Source organism: Protopterus annectens, chromosome 12.part0 (assembly GCF_019279795.1).
Source record: "Protopterus annectens isolate FY-2018-M chromosome 12.part0, PAN1.0, whole genome shotgun sequence".
NCBI classification, from domain to species: Eukaryota; Metazoa; Chordata; order Ceratodontiformes; family Protopteridae; genus Protopterus; species Protopterus annectens.
Window position 1 is genome coordinate 132,793,094 of NC_056746.1, and position 20,754 is coordinate 132,813,847.

Here is a 20,754-nt window from a genome sequence, read left to right on the forward strand (position 1 = left end):
GCCAACAACCATATGGCCGACACCATATGACTGACATCCGAAATCTCGACATTGTAAGTAGACAATGTAAAAGGAAAATAAAATTTCCTTTCAACTGCTAGAAGGGGGGCTCTGCACCCCCGTGGGGGGCTCCACCCCCCATAACCACCATAAGTTTAATATACCAATGCCAAGATCACACTACTGTGCAGGAATGGAAATGTTTCCATTCCCCACTATAGTTAGAGGCCGGTTCCGCATTGTTGGCATTCCAAATGTCGGTCATATGGTGTTGGCCTTATGGTTGTCAGCATTCTGAAGTGCTGGATAGACCCCTATACAAAAATATATATATATATATATATATATATATATATATATATATATATATATATATATATATATATATATATATATACAGTAGTAAGAGGGTGCAGAATGGACAGTTATGCCTGGTGTGAAATCCATGTTGGGAACACATTGCCCTTTGTTTGTGAAGGTGAGATTGGTATGTTGGGGATGGATAGTATGCATATTTGAGGAGGTACGTTAGGTTAGAAGACAGACAAGACAGCATACACGGGTGGCATATGACACATCTAGTGGGTCAACACCTTGCATGGGGAGTAGTGTTTGGAAGTGGCAGCTCATGAGCCCCCAAATGGAAACAGTGGGACCAAGATCCCCACCCATGAGCAGTCACAACTGCACCTTCATGGCCCTGAAGGTGCCTGAGCTGGAGGCTGAGCAGGAGGAGCATACAGACCCTGTAATTGTGTAGCAAGGGCCTCAAGGTGGTGTAGCATATCCCCCAAGTCTCTGTGGAGCTCCCTATGCACCAAAACCTGGACCTGACTTCAGGTGACAGGATCCTGTCTGTATGTGCTCCTGGAGGGGGGGTACAAACACCATCCCCTGAGGTGGTTCCACCTGAAGGTAGTGCAGGACCAGCAGATGATGAGGTCCTAGGGTGGGTCCCAGATGTGCTTTGGCCTGATAACATGGCCAGATGAGGTGGGAGAGGTGGTTCTGCTGGGAACAGGCTTCCCAAACATGCTATTGTGTCACACTTATAGAACATATGTGGATAGTAATAGTCCACACAATCCAGGATTACTTCTAACAGTGGGTCTACTTCACTGTGTCAAAGGCCAACAACATTGAAGCTGATATTGTTGGCAGCAAAATGTCGAAAGCGAAAGTCATAGCACATGTAAGCGGAAATCTCCGTAAGGGTAGATTTCCATTTACTGCAATGTAGTGCAATCTCAGAGTTGGTATATTTAAGTAGCGGGGGGTGGGAGGAACAGCCAGCCCAAGTGGGGCATGCAGGTGGGCTTGCCCCCCTGCATAGAGCAATTTGTGTTGTGTTTGGTTTTTTTTTTTTTGTGTGTGTTCGATGTTCGGTGGTTTCGACATTTTCATGTCGATTATTAAGCTGTCGACAGTTTGAGTTTTCGACTGTGTAATATAAATGCCTAGCAGCATGCATGGATATCCCCATTAACACAAAACACCAGATTTGGAGCAGTCACATAGCAGTCAGAACACATGCATATATGGAACCATAGTTGCCCTTACTATAGCATGCAAGTGACATTGTTAGGAACAGGCCAGCAATGATAGTGTTTCAGTATGGAACATGACTAGAAACACATTGCACTATTTGTTGTGCAATATATGCCCCAAAAGTACATTTGCTGTAAACAAACCCATTGAGTTGTGTTTTCAGATTATTGTTGCAGATATGGTTGGGGGGAGACAGAGATGTCAATTAACTATTATATCCTTGCAGTACGAGGTCCTCAGACCTTTTTTCCTCTTTATGTCTTTCAGGCACCATGTCTAGAGAGTGGCTGCCAGTTTAGTCCCCCCAGGAAAATGATGTGATAATCAACTACCTGGTGCAGCACCACCATGCCCTCTTTGGCCATTCAGCCCATGATCTGCAACAGATGACCGCCCTGTGGAATGAGCTTGTCCACTGGGTAAACGATGTCAGCCTGCATAACTGCAGTTATGAGCAGGTCTGACATCAGTGCACTGACCTCATCTGCCATGCCTGTCAGCATGCTGCTGCAGTTAGGAAGGACCAGCTAGCCACAGGGGGAAGTCATTCCATCCAGCCCCCCTGACACATGCTGAGGAGCTCCTTGTCAGCCTCGGGGAACCTGCCCACCAGCAAAGTTAAGACTCTGCTGATATCATTGTGGAGGTGGTTGCTACCCACACAATGGATGAGGAGCGTGCAGGTAAGGCCACAGAGCACATCAGTAGACCATTGTTGCTTAGCCATCTGCATCTGTAGAGTTTAATCATGCATATGTGAGATAAAAAATATACATAGCCTGTTGCTGCTTTGTAGTAATGAACAGATGTGCATAATCTGTAGTATTGTGGGTTTGTACTGTTGATGTACTGAAATGCTGCTCCCATCCTGTACCAATGCCACAGGTGTGGCTACTGACATCACATCTTACAGACAACTATGTAGGTCCCTCTGGTACACCTCTGGGGAAGCAGCCTGTAGCTGGTGAGTATGGTGTTGTTTGTTCTGGTTTTCCAATATACCAGTCATTTATGGTCATGGTATGTGTCATGCACACATTTAGCACACCTACCCATGATGCATGCTGTACATGTTCACTTATTGTTGCTGTTAACTGCACTGCATCACAGTGGTCACCATGGTGGCATATCTGAAGGGTATCTAAGAGTCCTGCAATATAACTGACAACCTGTCATTGCAAGTTGTGTGCACAGAGATGAACATAATGGTGGGACAAATGGCCTACAGTAGGAACATGTCTGAAACATCACCCTTATACAGTGCTACAACAGTGTATATACCACTATTACAATGGCAACTGTTACAGATCTACACAAAGGCATATCACAATACCACATTCCACAACCCTTACAACCTGTAATGTGGTCCTAACATGATCAATGAATGTGTAATATGGAATCCTATGTTAGGACAGCAAATATGGGGAATACATACCTTAACAAACATTGGAAGCATATGTGTGCACACTCCAAATAACATATTGTGGAAGCAGCTTTTGAGGTACTGACAGCATTCACTCTTCATGAGTATGCACCTTCCATCAAGTACAGGTCCTCGATGTCACACCAAGAAATGGTCTGTTGTCCAAGACGTATGTCCATCACATTTGCCCACTCACCTGCAACAGAGGCAGCCGTGGCTTTCATACATCTTACAAGCCATGGAATGGATCCATACCCAACAAGTTTCCCACAGGAGAGGGACATGCAGCCTTACCTCACCATTGCATATACCATGGCAAACAGTGCAAACAGTCATGTATGTGATGAAGAAGTATGGGACAACATTAATGTAGAAAATAAACAGATGGCCATCCAAGAGAGAAGATGATACATGTTGCAAACTGGTCATGGAGGCTGCCTAGAAACATGCCGCAACATTGATGGAGTTGCAGGAATGTCTAGCAAGTACTGACTATGCAGTACCTGTATTGACAATCGCCTGGACTCTGCATAAGTGTGGCCTATGGGTTAGGGTAATCTGATGGGACAGTTGATCCACAGGAAACATCAGCCAGGGCTTTCTGCAGATAGCATATGCATAACACCAACAGTCTCCCAAAGGCATATGTTGCAATGTGTAATAGTGTACCAAGACCAAGTTAAAAACCTACAGACAATATCAATTAAGATACATGTGCTGCACAAGCAGCACCTCACTCCACCTCAGTCCACCATCCCCATCTGTACCTTGCTGGTGCCAGTGTACACCTGTATGTTTGCCATTCATTAGCAGGGACTAGGCCGGTACACATGGTGTTCTGGATTTGGGACACTGTAAAATGACACTCATGTGTGGTCCATAGTTGTCAAGCATCAGCAAAAAGGCTGAGGATGGGGAGAGGTGTCATCCTGAGACACAACAGTGAAATTAAGCAGACATCCAAAGCTTGCTAAGAATGGCTGTATCTGCACAAAGTCAAGGCCATGAAATATGGCAGACATAACCCTGACTCCACAACAATAGTGAAGGTACTCTGTGACCTCCAAGGACTGTGCACATGAGTTGACCTTGCAATCTTGCAGAGTTGGGGGACATTTATAGGGCAGAGTGACCAAATACTGGCAAGTGCAGATGGGCTATGCTAGTATACCCTTCTAGGAATAGTGACTACTGTAGTACACTTAACAGTTGATGCAGCAAACCATCATGTTAAGGGTGTGCACACTTATGCACCCACATATTGTATGCATCTCAATCAGCATCTGCACAACTAACACATTTGTTTGATACTGCATTTAATTGCACAGGTCATATGTCACATATCAGGTTTGTGTAATGTTAACATATGCAGTACTATGGCCCCGTGGCATATCAGGGAAGAGGGTGCCATGTCAATAAGGGTGTGTACACCCCTCATAGCAACAGTAAGGTTTAATGGTTGTCAGTATAATTGTATTTTATTGCTCATACATGCACCGCTGATGATGAGATATGTAAATCAGACATGAGGCATTCACTATTGACATCTGTCCACATATCATCCCAGGTATGTGTCAGACAAACACATAGGAGCTGTGAGCAGCAGAGCAAACATAACTGACACACATATACACATTCAGCAATTGTGGGTACACCTGTGAGGTATGGTGCACAGTACATGCCAGGGTGCTGAACAGGTGCACAGCAATACTGTGTACATGGGTGCAGTGTGTTCCAGGGGAAGGGGCATTACCTACTAACACAACTCATGCATCACAGTGATGTATAATGTTGGTAACAGGGATTGACTATAGCTGCAGTGCATGCTGTTGAGTGTCATATGTCATGCATGTTGACAGATGGGTAATGAGAGGTCTGTGTGTAATATCTTTGTGCAACCTCACCTGTCTGTGAGTGTGTGTGTGTGTGTGTGTGTGTGTGTGTGTGTGTGTGTGTGTGTGTGTGTGTGTGTGTGTGTGTACAGTTAAGCAATGACAAACAGGTCTTAAAGTGTGTTTCCTGTTTTCTCCTCACAGATGGCGAGGTGGGTCAGGGTCCCTCCTGCAGGCAAACTGATGTTAGTGTGCATACAGACTCTGGCAATGATGATAGGTGTGGTGAGGCACAGGCAAGGTTGTCAGGGGCTGAAGCTGTGCCATCGTTTTAGATCCCACTGTTATCCACCCCATCCCCAAACACAGTCACATTACCTATACATACCTGATCACCAGTGGACATAGATGAGGGACAGTTCGTGGGTGGTGGCATGGGACAGAACAGTGTGGTGACTATGGCAAGTGTGTCTGCACACAGCTGCCATAGTCGGATGCCTGGCGAGGTACCACACAGGCAGATGTACTGGGGTGCTCATAGGAGGGCTGCTGGTCATCATGCCCATGGCAGAAGTGCCACAGCTGGTGTCAGCAGACTCATGTTTCAGGCCATCATGGAAGTCAGGCACATATGGAACGTTATACCAGACAGGGTCTGAGGTTCCAGAGGGCTACTCATTCTGCTGTTATTGACATCTCTGATCTTGTAGGTGCCCACCGTTGTTTTGCAGAGGTCCTGGATAGCTGGTTGGGTGAGATGGTGGGAATCCTTGACCATGCAATGTCTGTGCTTGAGCATATAGTGGGAGTAGTGCAACAGCCACGTGGATGTAGGTCAGTAACACCAACAGGAGGAGGTCAAAGTGGACGTGCAACAAGTCAGAGCTGCTCCCGTAGTGACAGTACCAGCACTGCAGGGGGGCACTGTCCACACCACAACATAGCAGGCCACATGCACATGGCCCTGGCCGGTCCCAAGAGGGACCTAGATCCAGCGGACATATATCATCCTCAGGGGAGAGTACCATATCTTGGCTTGTACCTGATAGTGCCCGTGGAACCCCTGGCAGGCACAGTTCCCATGTCCATGACCAGAAATGGTGAACTGCACACCCTGCCAGGTGCCGTCTGCAGCTGTCCAACAAACATCTGTATAGGGCAGCCACATGGCAGACCTGTGTGTATGCATACACACACACATCACCAACACAGCAATGGCAACCCCATACCTACACACATCACATCTGCACAGCACAATTAATAATGAAACCCCCTAACACACACACATGATGCCAAACAAATGGCTCAGCCTAGGTCTCTGGCAAACCCACAACACACCCTGTGCATATGATGATACCTGTGCCACATCCCTGTCATCCATAACATCGATGCAGGGACAGGCTAGTATGGCTCTGATGCAGAGGGTGACTTTACTAAAGTGTACCAATGTAATGCTGTGTAACATGTTTTCAGCACTAAAGTTTAATGCTTACATGTCAGGATGTGTAGCTGTCCAGCCATGATGCATTATAGCTGTTATTAACACTGAGTGATTGTGGTCTCCATAATGTATTCCGTTTGTGTTGTAGGTGCCTATGTGTCAGCAGAATGTTGGTCTGCTGTTGTTTCCTACAAAGGGTATGGCACTGTGGTGACACCTTGACTCTGCCATATCCTGAGTACAGATGAACAAGTCACAGGTCTGTATAACAGTTACTGCATATGCCACATGCCTGATAGGTCTGAGGGGTGTATACAGGTGAGTGCATGGTGGCTGATGTCAGCAGCCCTTCTACAATGGACAATGGTAAGAGTACTGGGTGGTACACACCACATGTTTGTACATAACACACACACACACACACACACACACACACACACACACACACACACACACACACACACACACACACACACACACACAGGCTTTGGTGTTGATGCAATACACAGAGAATACTGTACACATGGATGTATGCACTTTTTCAGGGAATCCATTTTAGCCTATGTAATTCCATCAAGACAGAAAAGGAACAACATCACATTGGACAATAATCAGTCTGCTAGTTTAATGTCATTGACGATGGTACTGGCAGGGTATATGTCGCCTTCCCCAATGTAGTGCAATCCTCAACCTGGAAAACATAGGTGGTAAACATCGGTGTGCTGGTGTGGGTGGCACAGCCCTACCCTTTGAAAGGTGCAGGGTGGTGTAGAACCGCAGATAGTGTGATTGACAGCTGCTTAACCTGTTAACATAAACTGTACAGTATTACAGCTGACTAAGTGGGGGGATACACACAAGAATAACCACAATGATGGTGGCTTTATCCACAAGATCCACACCCAGCTATATATACTAAACCCAGTATCGCTGTACAGCTACACAGTGGGGAAGAGGGCATTTACACATCTACTACTAGTTTTGATGGAATGAATTTCAACAAGATACCTGTGAAATGTTACATTTTCATTCAGTTCTCAGACAGATGACCTCCTGGGACGTATATTTTCTTCAAACTAAAGTAGATCCCTTCACATACACACACACTCTTACTTGGCAACACTGGAGTAGAACCCCTACCAAGGTACTTATTGCTACTAATGTGTGTGGCCTTAATTGCATACACCACACAGCTTTTAGGATGAGGTGTGTCCCAGGTTACTTGTTAAGTGAAAAGCATCACCAGGACTTGTACAGTATGGTAATAGGGGATGTACTGGCTGTTTATGAACAATACATAGTGTGACATACTGTCATATACACATTGACAAACACATCACAGTCATACACACATCTAAGAGACATGGATTTATCAATGCTAACTACCTTGCCAGTGTGTCCATTCTGTTACAGATAAGTTGCACACAGCACATGCATCATCGGGCTGAATAGTTTAATCAGATACCTGTATGGTTGATGGTGACAGTGGTCCCCATACAGTGGACCTTGGGACATGTACTGGGGATACCATGGTGTAAAGACAGTATAACCAGCACTCACACCCCACATTGGATATTGTACTCACTGAAACCCATGATAATACTCAGACATACCCACAATTACACATTAACCAGGACTGCAATGCAACCCCTTGTCTATCTCAAGAGTGCTACTACAGGGATATGCATCTATTGCACATGCTGCAGGGATAATAGGGAGATGCTTTGTCATGTCTCTCCTACAGTCAGCAACATCACTATCCCTTATACTGTATGGCAAGGTGTATTGTATTGGGAGAATGTACCCTCAGAATGTTATATCCTACAAATATACAACCGTGCACACATACACACACTTGCCAGGGCTCAGAGGATAACCCATGCCTATCTATCCATTTGTATAACATTATTGTGCTGGTACTGCAAGCTCCAGGTATCTCACAGGGTGAACAGTATAACAAGGTACATTTAATGTTCATTACAGCAGCAGCCATATCTAACTATGGCAATGGGGGATGTAGTGGGTGTGAAGGCCTTCAGGGTATTATCAACTGCAGGTTTACAAACACACAGATGCTGTTATACTCAGTAATGCACACTGATACATTTGTCAGTACTGGTGTCTATATGTGCAGGTGTTCCTAGGTGTGTACCAAGATATTGTCCATGGATAGATGAGAAGAGTAGGGGGATGTGGGTACAGTGGTATCATTCCACCTGCTATTTGTTAGCAGGCCATCTATCAATTGATGCCACATGAGTGATCCTCAGGGTGAGAGTTAAATGCAACATCCAATCATCTGGTTGCCTCTTGCAGAGGGCCAGTGAGGTGCTCCAATTGACATTTATACAACATGTATTACATATCATGGTCAGTGTCTGTCTTGGATATCTGTACCCAAGCATGTTCTGTTGACTGTGGTAGTGTAGTTGAGGTATCCATGGCATGTGGTGTGTACAGTGTGAGGATTCCTAGCTGTGGCATTCATAACACAGCTGGGCAGACATGTCTGTGTCATTCAAGCATAGATTTCCTGTAAGCAGCCAAGATGGATACCTGACATCTGCACATCTGTACAGAGGACAGACATCAGCTAGCCAAATGGTTGTGCATTAAAATGAATATTTTGACAGATAGATGTCTGACACAGATATGTATGCCATTAATACATGACAGCAGCCCTCAATGACATGTCCTATACATACAGTAGTCTACAGTTAATATCCACATGTCAGATCAATATCCAGTAGCAAATACTTAATGACACACAGCTCACACACCAAGAACATGGTAGTCAGGACTCAGAGTCCATCTTTGCATGCAGGGGTGTTTGTTTCCAGTACTACAATCTGCAATCTACTCTTAATTGGGAAAGCACTGTCAACAGTAGTAACATAATGATACACTATATGCCAGTGTGACTGCATATAACCTGGGATACTACCCATTTATGAAACACATTCAAATGGAAATGAGTGTTGTATAAGCCATATATACTCTGGTGCCCAGATAGTAGACTCACACCCCTTGCTACATTAATGGCAGCAAATAGACACATGTTATGTACATGGAATTAAATACACTTATTAAAGATATCATTACTCTGCTATTTTATCAGACTAGAATGTGTTCACTGGTTACCAGGGCTGAGCCATGCTTAGCAGGTTTCAGCATTGCTGCAATATAGATGCTAAGCAAATTTGCGCACTGGTAATCGAAGCTGAAATGGTTTAAGCGCCTATACTAACTTTAGCACCACTTACCTTCATGCAAACCCATGCAAACCTGTTTAAAGCTGCTCAAAACTGCCTCAACCACTCTGTATCCAACAGTGCTTGTTCTGTCTAGCAACAAAATATACAACCCTTAGAGGTCTTGAACCCAGGACCCTGTGCACTAGAGTCAGTGCAGATAACCACTAAGTCATCACAGGTATGAAGACATTGGTTGTTTTTCCAATATATTTGTCAGTACACATACTGAATAGTAGTGAACAACTACTTTGACTTCTACAGTTGTGTAGTACTTCTTAGTGGAAATATTGTTGAATCAGTATGTTGTTATTATTATTGTACACATGACAAGTATATATATATATATATATATATATATATATATGTATATATATATATATATGTGTGTATGTGTGTGTGTGTGTGTGTGTGTGTGTGTGTGTGTGTGTGTGTATCTATCTATCTATCTATATATATATATATATATATATATATATATATATATATAAATATATATATATATATATATATATATATTTATATATATATATATATATATATATATATATATATATATATATATATATATATATATATATATATATATATATATATATATATATATATATAAATATATATATAATATATATATACACATATATATATATATGTATGTATATGTATATATATATATATATATATATATATATATATATATATATGTGTATATCTATAGCTATATCTATCGATATATATATATATATGTGTGTGTGTGTGTGTGTGTGTGTGTGTGTGTGTGTGTGTGTGTGTGTGTGTGTGTATATATATATATATATATATATATATATATATGTATATATATATATATTTACTATTAAAAATTTGAAAATTAAAAGAAAATGTGTACTAAAAACTGAAATAAAAGCCCAAAATCAAGATAAACCGAGTGCTGGAAATGCCAAAAATCATAAGGAAATATCAAAAATACTGAATTGTGACATTTTTCATTGATTTGCGGCACACCCACTCCAAACATACAATACATAAGTAAAATATGTAGATCTCCTTGAAAGATAAATGACAGACTTGTCAAAGAACTGTGCAGAAGTGAAATGTAATCCATGTCACAATAACCAAAGCTTGAAGGCATGTCCCACACTCAGTTTGTATCACAGAATGTACAGCAGCTAGGCATTGATGTTTGACAGTATTAATCATCCATCAGGTATGTTTAAAAGGAGCAGTAATACACCATTAATTGCACAAAGCCCAGAGGAGTTAAATCATCCAGTTTAGACAGTAGACATTGAATCATATGCTCCTTGTCAGTAAGCCTACACTTCTTGGGTGATTTATTTATTTATTTATTTCAGTTTGATTACCAGGGAGGTCCACTGGGCTTGGGAGCCCATTTTCAGTGGAGGCCCAGGGAGGAAAGCTCCACAGGAAACAACAATTTTAATTACATGAAAAATTCAAACACAGTTTGCAATTACAAATAACAGGTTGCTATAAATAGCAAAAAATACTAACAATTTCTATTATGTTCAGGAGGAAAAAAAGCAGGCATATAGTATAAAAACAAGAATTTACTGTTTAGTTACCTGTGCAATCAATATTTTAAAAGAGGTTAGGAAGGTAAAGAGGTTTTCCTGGAGAGAAGGGGGAAGATAGCTTGAGAGGTGTGGGCTGAAGAGTGCAGTTGCACATCCTATTTTGATAGAGGTAAGAATGAAGTTGGATTTTAAAGTTATTTAGGTTTTTGCAGGTTCTTAGTGAGGTGGGCAGGGCATTCCATTTTTTAGCTAGGGTAAAGAATAAGAGATTGTACTTTGATCAAGTTTTGGTGAGAAGATCTAAGGGGGGTATAAAATTTTAGAATATTGGAAACAGCAGGACAGTGAGTAGGATTTAACAATAATTTGTGGGCTGTGGAGATTTGGAGAAAGTCAAGTTGATTGGGGAGTTTAAGCCAGTTTAGAGTGTGAAGGGAGGTGCAGTGAGGAGAGGAGGATTTGGCATTTGTGGCAAATTTGGAGATTTTGTTGTAACATTGTTCCAATTTGGAGGTAAGTGTGGATGATAAATTAGTGAGCAGAGGAGCACCATATAGTAGAGAAGGAAGGAGGTAGGTAGAGGCAAAGGTTAGCCTGATGGGAGGAGAGATAAAGTGGTTGTTTCTATACAGTAAGCCAAGTTTTATGTGTGTTTTTTTGATGTTTAGCTGGATATGAGTATTAAATTTTAGTTGGTCATCAATTGTAACACCAAGAAGTTTGATGGAGGTTACGATCTCGATAGTGGAGTTGTTAAAGCTGGTAAGTTGAAATGAGTTTTTATCAAGAGATGAGGATTTATGGGGGGAGAAAAGGAGGATCTTAGTTTTGTTTACATTTAGGGAGAGGTGATTTTGGAGCATCCAGTTTTCAGTGGTTGAAAAGGCACTTTGTGTTAGAGCTTGGAGCTCTGTTAGGTTAGAGGTGCAGCAGATCAAAGTGGAATCATCAGCATATTGCACAATTGTGTTGGGAATGGCTTTGTGGACATCGTTAATAAAGATATTGAATAGTAACGGGCCAAGTATGGAACCCTGAGGTACTCTGGTAGGGGTAGGAAGGAAAGTAGGGGTGGCTTGGCTCCATTTCACAGCTTGGGACCGGTTTGAAAGGTAGCTAGAGAACCAGGAAAGAGTTTTTTGGCTAAGGTTGAGATTAGAGAGATGGTTTAGAAGGTGGGTGTGGGAGATGGTGTCAAAAGCTTTGGATAGATCTAGTAAAATGGAGGATACTATGTTACCGGAGTCACATGCAGAATTGACAGAATGTAAGAAGGAGAGAAGGGCGGTGTTAGTACTGTGTCCTGGGGGGAAGCCGTGTTGGGTAGGAAAGAGTAGTTGGTGTTTGGTAAGGAATGGCAAGAGCTACAGGTGAATGCATTTTTCAAGGATTTTGGATATAGGGGAGAGGATGGCTATGGGGCAGAAACTGGAGACATTACAATTTCTGCCACCTTTATGGAGAGGAAGAATGAAAGCAGAGCGCCATAGTTTAGGTACATAGGATTCGAGTAGAGACCTATTAATTAGGATACTGATAGGTAGAGCAATGGCGTCAGAAGCTATTTTTAGGAAGGAGGATTGAGTGCTGTCAGGGGCATTGGAGCAAGGCTTTAGTTTATGAAGCAGTTTCTTTAATAGGCCAGTGGATACAGGTTTGAGTTCAAAAGAGGGGGGGGAGATTGCGCAGGGAGGGGAGGAGGGTTGTTGTTGGTGAAAGTCTTGGTTAGCTCAGCGATGGAAGAGGTGAAGAAGGAATTGAATAGTAAGCCAATTTCTGGATCAAATTTGCTGGTATCAGGACAGGGGTTGTTTTTTGTACCTGGCCTAAGGAGGGAATTAATAGAATTCCAGAATTGTTTGGGATTTCTTGCATGGTTTTCTTGTAGTTTGATGTAGTAAGACTTTTTATCTGTAATGACTAGTTTTTTGGCAAGGTTTCTTAACTGCTTAAACTTAAGGAAGATTTCAGGCTGTTTGTGTTTAAGGTAGGTTTTTCAGGTTCTATCCCTTTGTAGCATAATCTTTTTTTGTATCATTTGTGAGCAAAGGGGTGGTTTTTGTTTTAACTCTTTTTCTTCTTATAGGAGCTAGGGAGTTAAGGACAGTTATGAATGTAGAATTGAAATAGTCAACGGCTTCATCTAATGGCAGTGTTTTTAAAAGGTTCCAGTTAGCTTAAGGGAGTTAGAGAAAGAAGGGTTACGAGTTTGAATGTAGTGGTGAGAGTGTGGGGAGGTGGGAGTGGCTCGAATGGAGAAGGCAGGGAGGTGGTCTCCTAATGGGTCAGGAGTGACACCAGATTTTATAACTTTGTTAGGATGAGATACTAGGATCCAGTCAAGTATGGTGCCAGGGGGATTAGTTTTGTTAGGTCTAGTAATGGAGTTAGTTGAGTGAAGTTGAATAGGTTGATAGTTATGGAGGGATTAGGGTTACAGATTTTTCCCCAGTCAATATTTACATCTCCCAAAATGAAGGTTTCTAGCTTAATATTGGAGGAGGACCATGACAGGATGTCTTCCAGTGTATTGGTATTGTTACCAGGAGGAATATAGAGGGAAATAATGCATATGCTGTTGTGGTTGTGTATTTTTAGTATGCCAATTACTAGTTCAGCATTATTGAAAGAAAGGATGGGGTTAGGGTATGGGGTCATAGTCAAGAGGTTGGAGTAGACTAAAGCAACTCCACCACCTCTTCTGTTAGGGCAGTCAGATCGGAGAGAATGAAATCCTGGACGAAGGAATTCAGAGTCATTAATGTGAGGTTTTAGCCAGGTTTCAGAGATGGCTGCTATGTCAGGAGAGTTGTGAGTGAGCCAGGCATGGAAGAGGGCTAATTTATTTTTTAACCTTTGGGCGTTGATAGTGAGGAACTTAAGGTTTGTATTAGAGGATATGTTGTTGGTGCACGAGTTATTTGTAGGAGAGAAGTCTGGCCCTGGATTGGGTGTATATCGCCAGCTAAGTGAAGGAAAGTGGGATTAGAGATACATTTATTAGTTTTGTATTTTGATAGAAGAGGCTGGTAGTGATTTGGTTTAAGTTTGTAGTTACTGTTTGAGATAGGGAAAAGTTTTACTTTTAAGAGAAAGAGAGGCTGGGAGGGAACTAGAGAAGCTGAGATGTTGTGGAAGTGGGATTAAGGTGGAGCTGGGTAGTAAAAGGAGGAGAGAGTAAATGGAAATCAGTATAGGAGGTGATTTAGTATAGAAATAGAAGTAAGGGAAAGTATGAGAAGAGAAAGACTTTGGAAGGAAGGCTGAGAAAGGTAATTGGAGACAGAAAAGATAGAAAGAGAGGGAGATGTGATATTAGGTGTGTTGGGGGTGTGGTGGAGAGAAGTAGGAAGGGTGGAGGAAGGGGAGGGGGAAAGGTGTATCCTGAATGGTGGGTGAAGAGGGTGGGACTAGTAGGCAGGGGATAAATTTAGAACCACTAAGGGTGGGTGGGAATTGGGGCAGGGTAGGGGAGCGGAGTGAGCCCGCAGGTCGAACGGAGTGGGAAGAGCCAAGAAGGCGGGAAGGCCCGAAAAACAATCAGTGACCTGAGGCTGGAGAAGGAGAACTACTGCAGGCATGCAGGTATATGGTTACAAACTTTGTTTTGTAGTAAAAAACTTAGTACTTTATGTTTAGTTAGTGGAAACATGGATGGCGGAACACAACATAAAACCTTATGTTTCACATCCTTTAAATAGTTCTGCTCCAGACATATGGCATGCAAGACATCTGTAATATATAGATCCTTCTTCCCCAGTAGACTCTTCAGTCTATGGTGCTAGCCCTCTATGGCATTCTGACTCCTTGGGTAGCCCATAGTGCATGTATCTGACTGATTCCAGAAAGGAACATCAAAGATGGGTGGTTGTCTCTCCGAGGTAGTACCTCTCATATCGTACCTTCTGGGATGCCCTAGAATGTAGTTTTTTAGAAAAATGCGCATAATGGAGCACTCCTGTCACCCAAAGCCTCCTCAATAGAAGTTAGTGTCTACAGAATATGTTCTGTACATATAAAAGCAAGGGCAAGAATCTGTTTACATAACAGTGCAAATTGCTTGTCGGTACCATACACTTGTGTTAAATTTAGTTTTTGGATCTGTCTCCAGATAATTTGGCACAGATGGAACCAGCAACCTTTAGCTGTACTGTTTGGAAGGTGCTTTACAATACTATTGACCGACCCCTTCTCAGAATCACCTAGTACCATCTTAGGTTGCAACTGCAGCTGAAATTCCTCACATAAGGACATTAGGGTAGCCCAGAACTGATCGTAGCACTCTTCACATTTTGAAAGGAGTATGGCATATACAACAGGTACTACTTTATTGTTGGCAGTACCATCCAATCTGAAATGTACAGAGTACACCTGCTTACACTCCCTTGTGCTAATGGGGAAGGTGCCATCTACGAGAATATAATCAGAATTACACAGCAGACCAAGGGTACTCTCTGTCTTCAGGATTACTACATCATAGGCATGGTCACGTAGGGTGCTATGTTTAATGATGAAGTGGCCCTGTTTCAAAGGTACCATGTCAGGGCTTAGATCCTTGAGACTTGCTAGCTCTACTCTAAGGTGTGTGCTATTCCTACACCTGACTCTACGTACACATTGGTTCAGTGCATCTGTATTTGTCAGTGGACATGGTTGCTAGTACCTCCAATACAACCCTACAGGGGTCCTCTAAAGTTTGTTCAGCCCGCCTCTTGATAGCTTCCCGTACCCTTGTCTGTTCTACCCTGACAACATTGGGTGCATGGAAATGTGCAATACTTTTAAGTAGTTTTTCTTCACTATCACATTTCTCAGTTATGCCATGGCCCTTACACTTCTGCTTTGACTTCTGAGTACAACACCAGTAGTTTTTCTCAAGTGTTTTCTTTTCCAAATAGTACTGGTACCCGTCAATACATAGGAGTGAGCATCCCTTCTGTGACTTAACTGTACCATAGCTATTGCCAATAACTCCAGGATAACTTACAGTATGCTGCTCAGCCATCTTAACTTAGCACACATATAAGTCAATAACAGTGGCATGATTACTGACATCGTTGTGCACTACTTTTGCTTTACTACAATCCACCATATATTCAACATGGTCCCAATAACTAATGATACCTCAGGAAGACTTTGTAATACCATCTACAACTGCTCTATGTCACACACAATGCGGAACAATAATAGCACCACAAATGTATATTCAGCATTACAAGTAGAGCAGTACATTTGAAAATGCAAATATGACCACAGTATGTAGTACACATGGGTACATATCACATCAAGTAAACAGGTTCCCTATGGTGTTACACGTCCATTCACACATGGTATTTTATGTTGCTGGATCTATTACACTCTCTGGAAAGCTCAAGCAATACAGAGACAACTACATCACGTTTACACTTTAAAAAATGTCTCTACAATGCTTTCAATGGTAATCTGTAACTTGTTACAATATTACACATTTTGAATCTATACAAGTATATGAGGTGGCATTATCAAATAGCTGTACACCATTTATTCTTCAAGTGTCAGTAATCATTACTCAGTTTAACTTTACAATGAACATACCTGTCACTAAGCATTCATTGAGACATATTATACACTTAGCTATTCATGCCAAAATACATAATACACTTTAAGCACCTGATGTTGCCTTCACATTCACATTCCTTACTAGCCATTCATGTATTCATTAAAGTGAACCTCTATATGCATCATTATCCTAACTTACGCCATGACAAGTTAGATATAAATCATCAGGTATTTGCATTTATTAGTATACTACTGGTAAACTTACATGGACTAGCAGAAGATCCTTATACCTGGAGCAGTTTTATTTATTACACAAACCCTTTCCAAGTATCCCTTGATGTTGGCTATCCTGTCTGTGTAATCCTTAAGTAAATAGCTGCAATAAGCCCAATAGGTTAAGGTATGTTCCATGTACCATCAGTTTATAGCGGCGATGGACAATTCCTCACAACGCCAGTTGGCCGCACCCCCTATGAACATCTACAGCAATGCGACATGCAGGTTCATGTCACATTTTCGTTTCCATCATCACATAATGACGGATTTAACTGTGCGATGTTCAGATGCTCGAAATACAGTACCGGGCGACTTCCTGGATTTGAAATTATGAATGGATGTGTTACATACTATTCAGAATTATGAACTGCACTTTTTCGAATGGTAGGTAAATGAACGGCGACATTATAATAGTAAACCATATATATATATATATATATATATATATATAAATATATATGTATGTATAACATATGTCCATAACATGTAGTGGAGTCATACCTCAGAACCAATGGTCACAACCTTTTAGTGCAAGGAGATGTCATGTAAGTATTGCAGGTATAAATGTAGAATGTTGCTACTGTAACAGGGGTTGTCTTAACAGAGATGTTGTGTGGGAAGTCACATCTGATATTGACATGTACACCATTAGTTACTGAAAGACATCATAAGATCATCATAGTGCAGTACCACACAAATCACAGTAATGATCCTGGGGAATACAGCAGAGATATGACCAATAAGCATGGACAGTCTGACACACTGGTTTGTCCAGAGGTATATACAGAACCCCTTAGTGCAAGACATGTGGACCAAGCCTGACAAAGTGGATGTTTACAGCCATGTAAATGGGGATATCATGAAAATAATGGAATAGATAATCTCACACAGTTTATTCATTCACACACTCCTGTCTGTCCTGACACATAATAACCGGAGGAACAGAGGTCACAAGCCCACATACTACCCACTAGTTAGAGACATACATCTGTACAGCATCCCTCTGCTTTGTCTGAAATACACAACAGTTATGGTGACCCGGTAACAGTACATCTGGCAAATATCTGGACATAACATCACACTGGGTAAATACATTGAGCTGCTAGGCATGTCACAAAGCACTGTGCAAACTACAGGCAGACTGCCACAACACTGGCCTACATTTCTTATGGGGAATACACATGTACTTGCAAATATAGCAGGCTCTACAGGCATGTAACAGCAGAGAGTAAGACACCTGTGTGAAAGTGCATACCCACAACCAATCCGAACACAGTCACAGTCACATATGGTAAGCGTAATTAATATTACAGTATATGGACTGTGTGAACAACAACACCATCCTCATATGTGCCACTCACACACTAACCCTACATATACTGGGTCAATAAACAGTGTATTTGAATGCCTGACTGTGGTATGGGACGTGTCAGTCTGGCCCTACAAACATGTATGCTGACAGGGTACCATACATTGGAGCAGCATAGAACATCAGATGGAACAGGACCAAGAACAATGACATCTACCACAGTCTGTACAGAAACCAAGGTAATATTCACAATACAAACTCTGTCAACAATCACCATAAGTACACAGACCTCACTACTGTACACACTACAACAGAATGTCCAGGTTTTGTCCTAATATATAAGGCCTACTATACATAACATGTCTAGCAGTCTGATATCTCACTGGCTTGTTATCAGGTATGATGTCAGTAAATAATGATGTACTGAACATATGCACCTCTTACTGCATGACATATGTACAAAGGTTCACACAGTTGTGGCTGGAGGCACAAACAGGGCCAATATTGACATGTTGCTGTGATAAACCCATACATTTACTGGTGTAACAGGGTTTGTTGTGACATATGTCTTCTGTGTGATATGAAGTCAGTAACTCACATGGATGTCACCATGTACCGATTGCAATCCTCAGAGTAAGCTACTGCATTTCTAAAGACAGGAAATGTGTGAGTAACACAACACATGTAACACAACACATGTAAGACTCCAAACACTGGCCAGTCTGCAGATAGCCCTACAGGTGAGAGTTTCCTCAACCACATAGCACTGTCATGACAGATATTAAATCATGTAGAACAGCCATATCCACACAAACCCTGTTAAACCAACATCACTTCAAATGTAGAAGAGCAATAATTACATTCTGTCCACATGTCTGGAACACCCCCCCTCCTGTTTGTTGGCCTGTCTCCACAGTGCATGTTGTAAGAGGTATATCCAACCACCCTCTGTGATGCTGTTTGTCAAATACCCACATGAAGCACTGCTCACAGTGAAGGAAATGGGCCAACACTCACATGAAGTGCTTAGTTATAGGAGTGTGTTTCCATGCAACTGGCTATGGGAATGATACCACAGCTGTTCCACATGCAATTAGCTAGTGGAGGACTGCAATATGTGCACAGGTCATCAGCTGATCATGATCATCACTTACAAAACTCAAGCTGCTGCCTAAGCAAAGCAGGTGTACTTTTCCACATCCACCAGAGAGGGAGTGTGAGAGAGAGAGAGACAGAGACAAAGTAAGAAAAGAAGGGAGTAGGAGAGTAAGAGCCACGCATGTCTGTGTATGATCCATGGGTGGAGAGTGGTATATAGGCATTATGACGGCTGCCTATATTGTGTACTAATTCATACTGTCACATGGTAATTGCACATGGCTGTACACATTTATGGCTGAGGATTGTCAACAACCATCTCTACAATGTTTGGAAAATGTTGGCCTTGTAATGTTGACAATGAGACATGTAGCTCCTCAATATAATGATGTAGCAAAACTCACACTGCATTGGACCCGGTCATTACACAATCACCCCGACACCCACACAGGATACTGATAACACACACACAAACACACACTTACCCGTACTGAGTTTCAAACCCCTACCTGATTATGTCATGCTATTACATTGTTATACACTTATTGCATGTGCTATGGAGCTTATATGGTGGAGAGATATCCAAAGGTATCTTTGAAGGTCAGTGACATCAGCAACAGTGATAAAGGAGGGATGAGGGAAGTGTAGTACACGTGACTGTCCACAAAAGCAGGTGTCAAGGAAGACACAACAGAAGCCCAACAAAGACACCACAAGTAGCACACTAGAAATAATAATAATAATGTTTGTGTTCAATGCTTTGATGGGTGGGATGCTATGGTTTATATTAAACTATTTTTATTGGATGAAATGAGCTAGCTGCATGATTATACCTTTTCTGATTGGTTGCATATTCTAAATAGTTGATTGGATGAAGGATGATCATATTCAATCTATGCTATCTAATCATGTCCTTAATCTTATTGGATATTTGATGTAGGTGTGATGGATATCTGTATTTTTGTTGGATAAGAGTTTTTTAAAAAGGCTTTTCATTTTGACATTATTTTATCTGATGAAGTTCCGTTATTTATGGGACAAAATCCTCAGTGTGCAAATAAAAGGATTTTTACTGTTGTTGTGGTCTTCAAATTCATTGTTCAACAGTATTGTTGATGTTTTATTGTCCTGGTCACTGAGCAAGGGTTCTGTGTTTGCACTTTTGGTGTTATTCGTGGTTTATACTAAATGCCTGTTTTATACATCTAATGTTTGTGTTCAATGCTCTGATGGGTGGGATGCTATGGTTTATATTAAACCATTTTTATTGGACGGAATGAGTTAGCTGCATGATTATACCTTCTCTGATTGGTTACATATTCAAAATAGTTGATTGGATGAAGGATGATCATATTCAAACTATGCTATCTAATCATGTCCTTAATCTTATTGGATATTTGATGTAAGTGTGTGTGTGTGGATATCTGAATTTTTATTGGATGAGTTTTTTAAAAGGCTTTTCATTTTGACATTGTTTTATCTGATGAAGTTCCATTATTT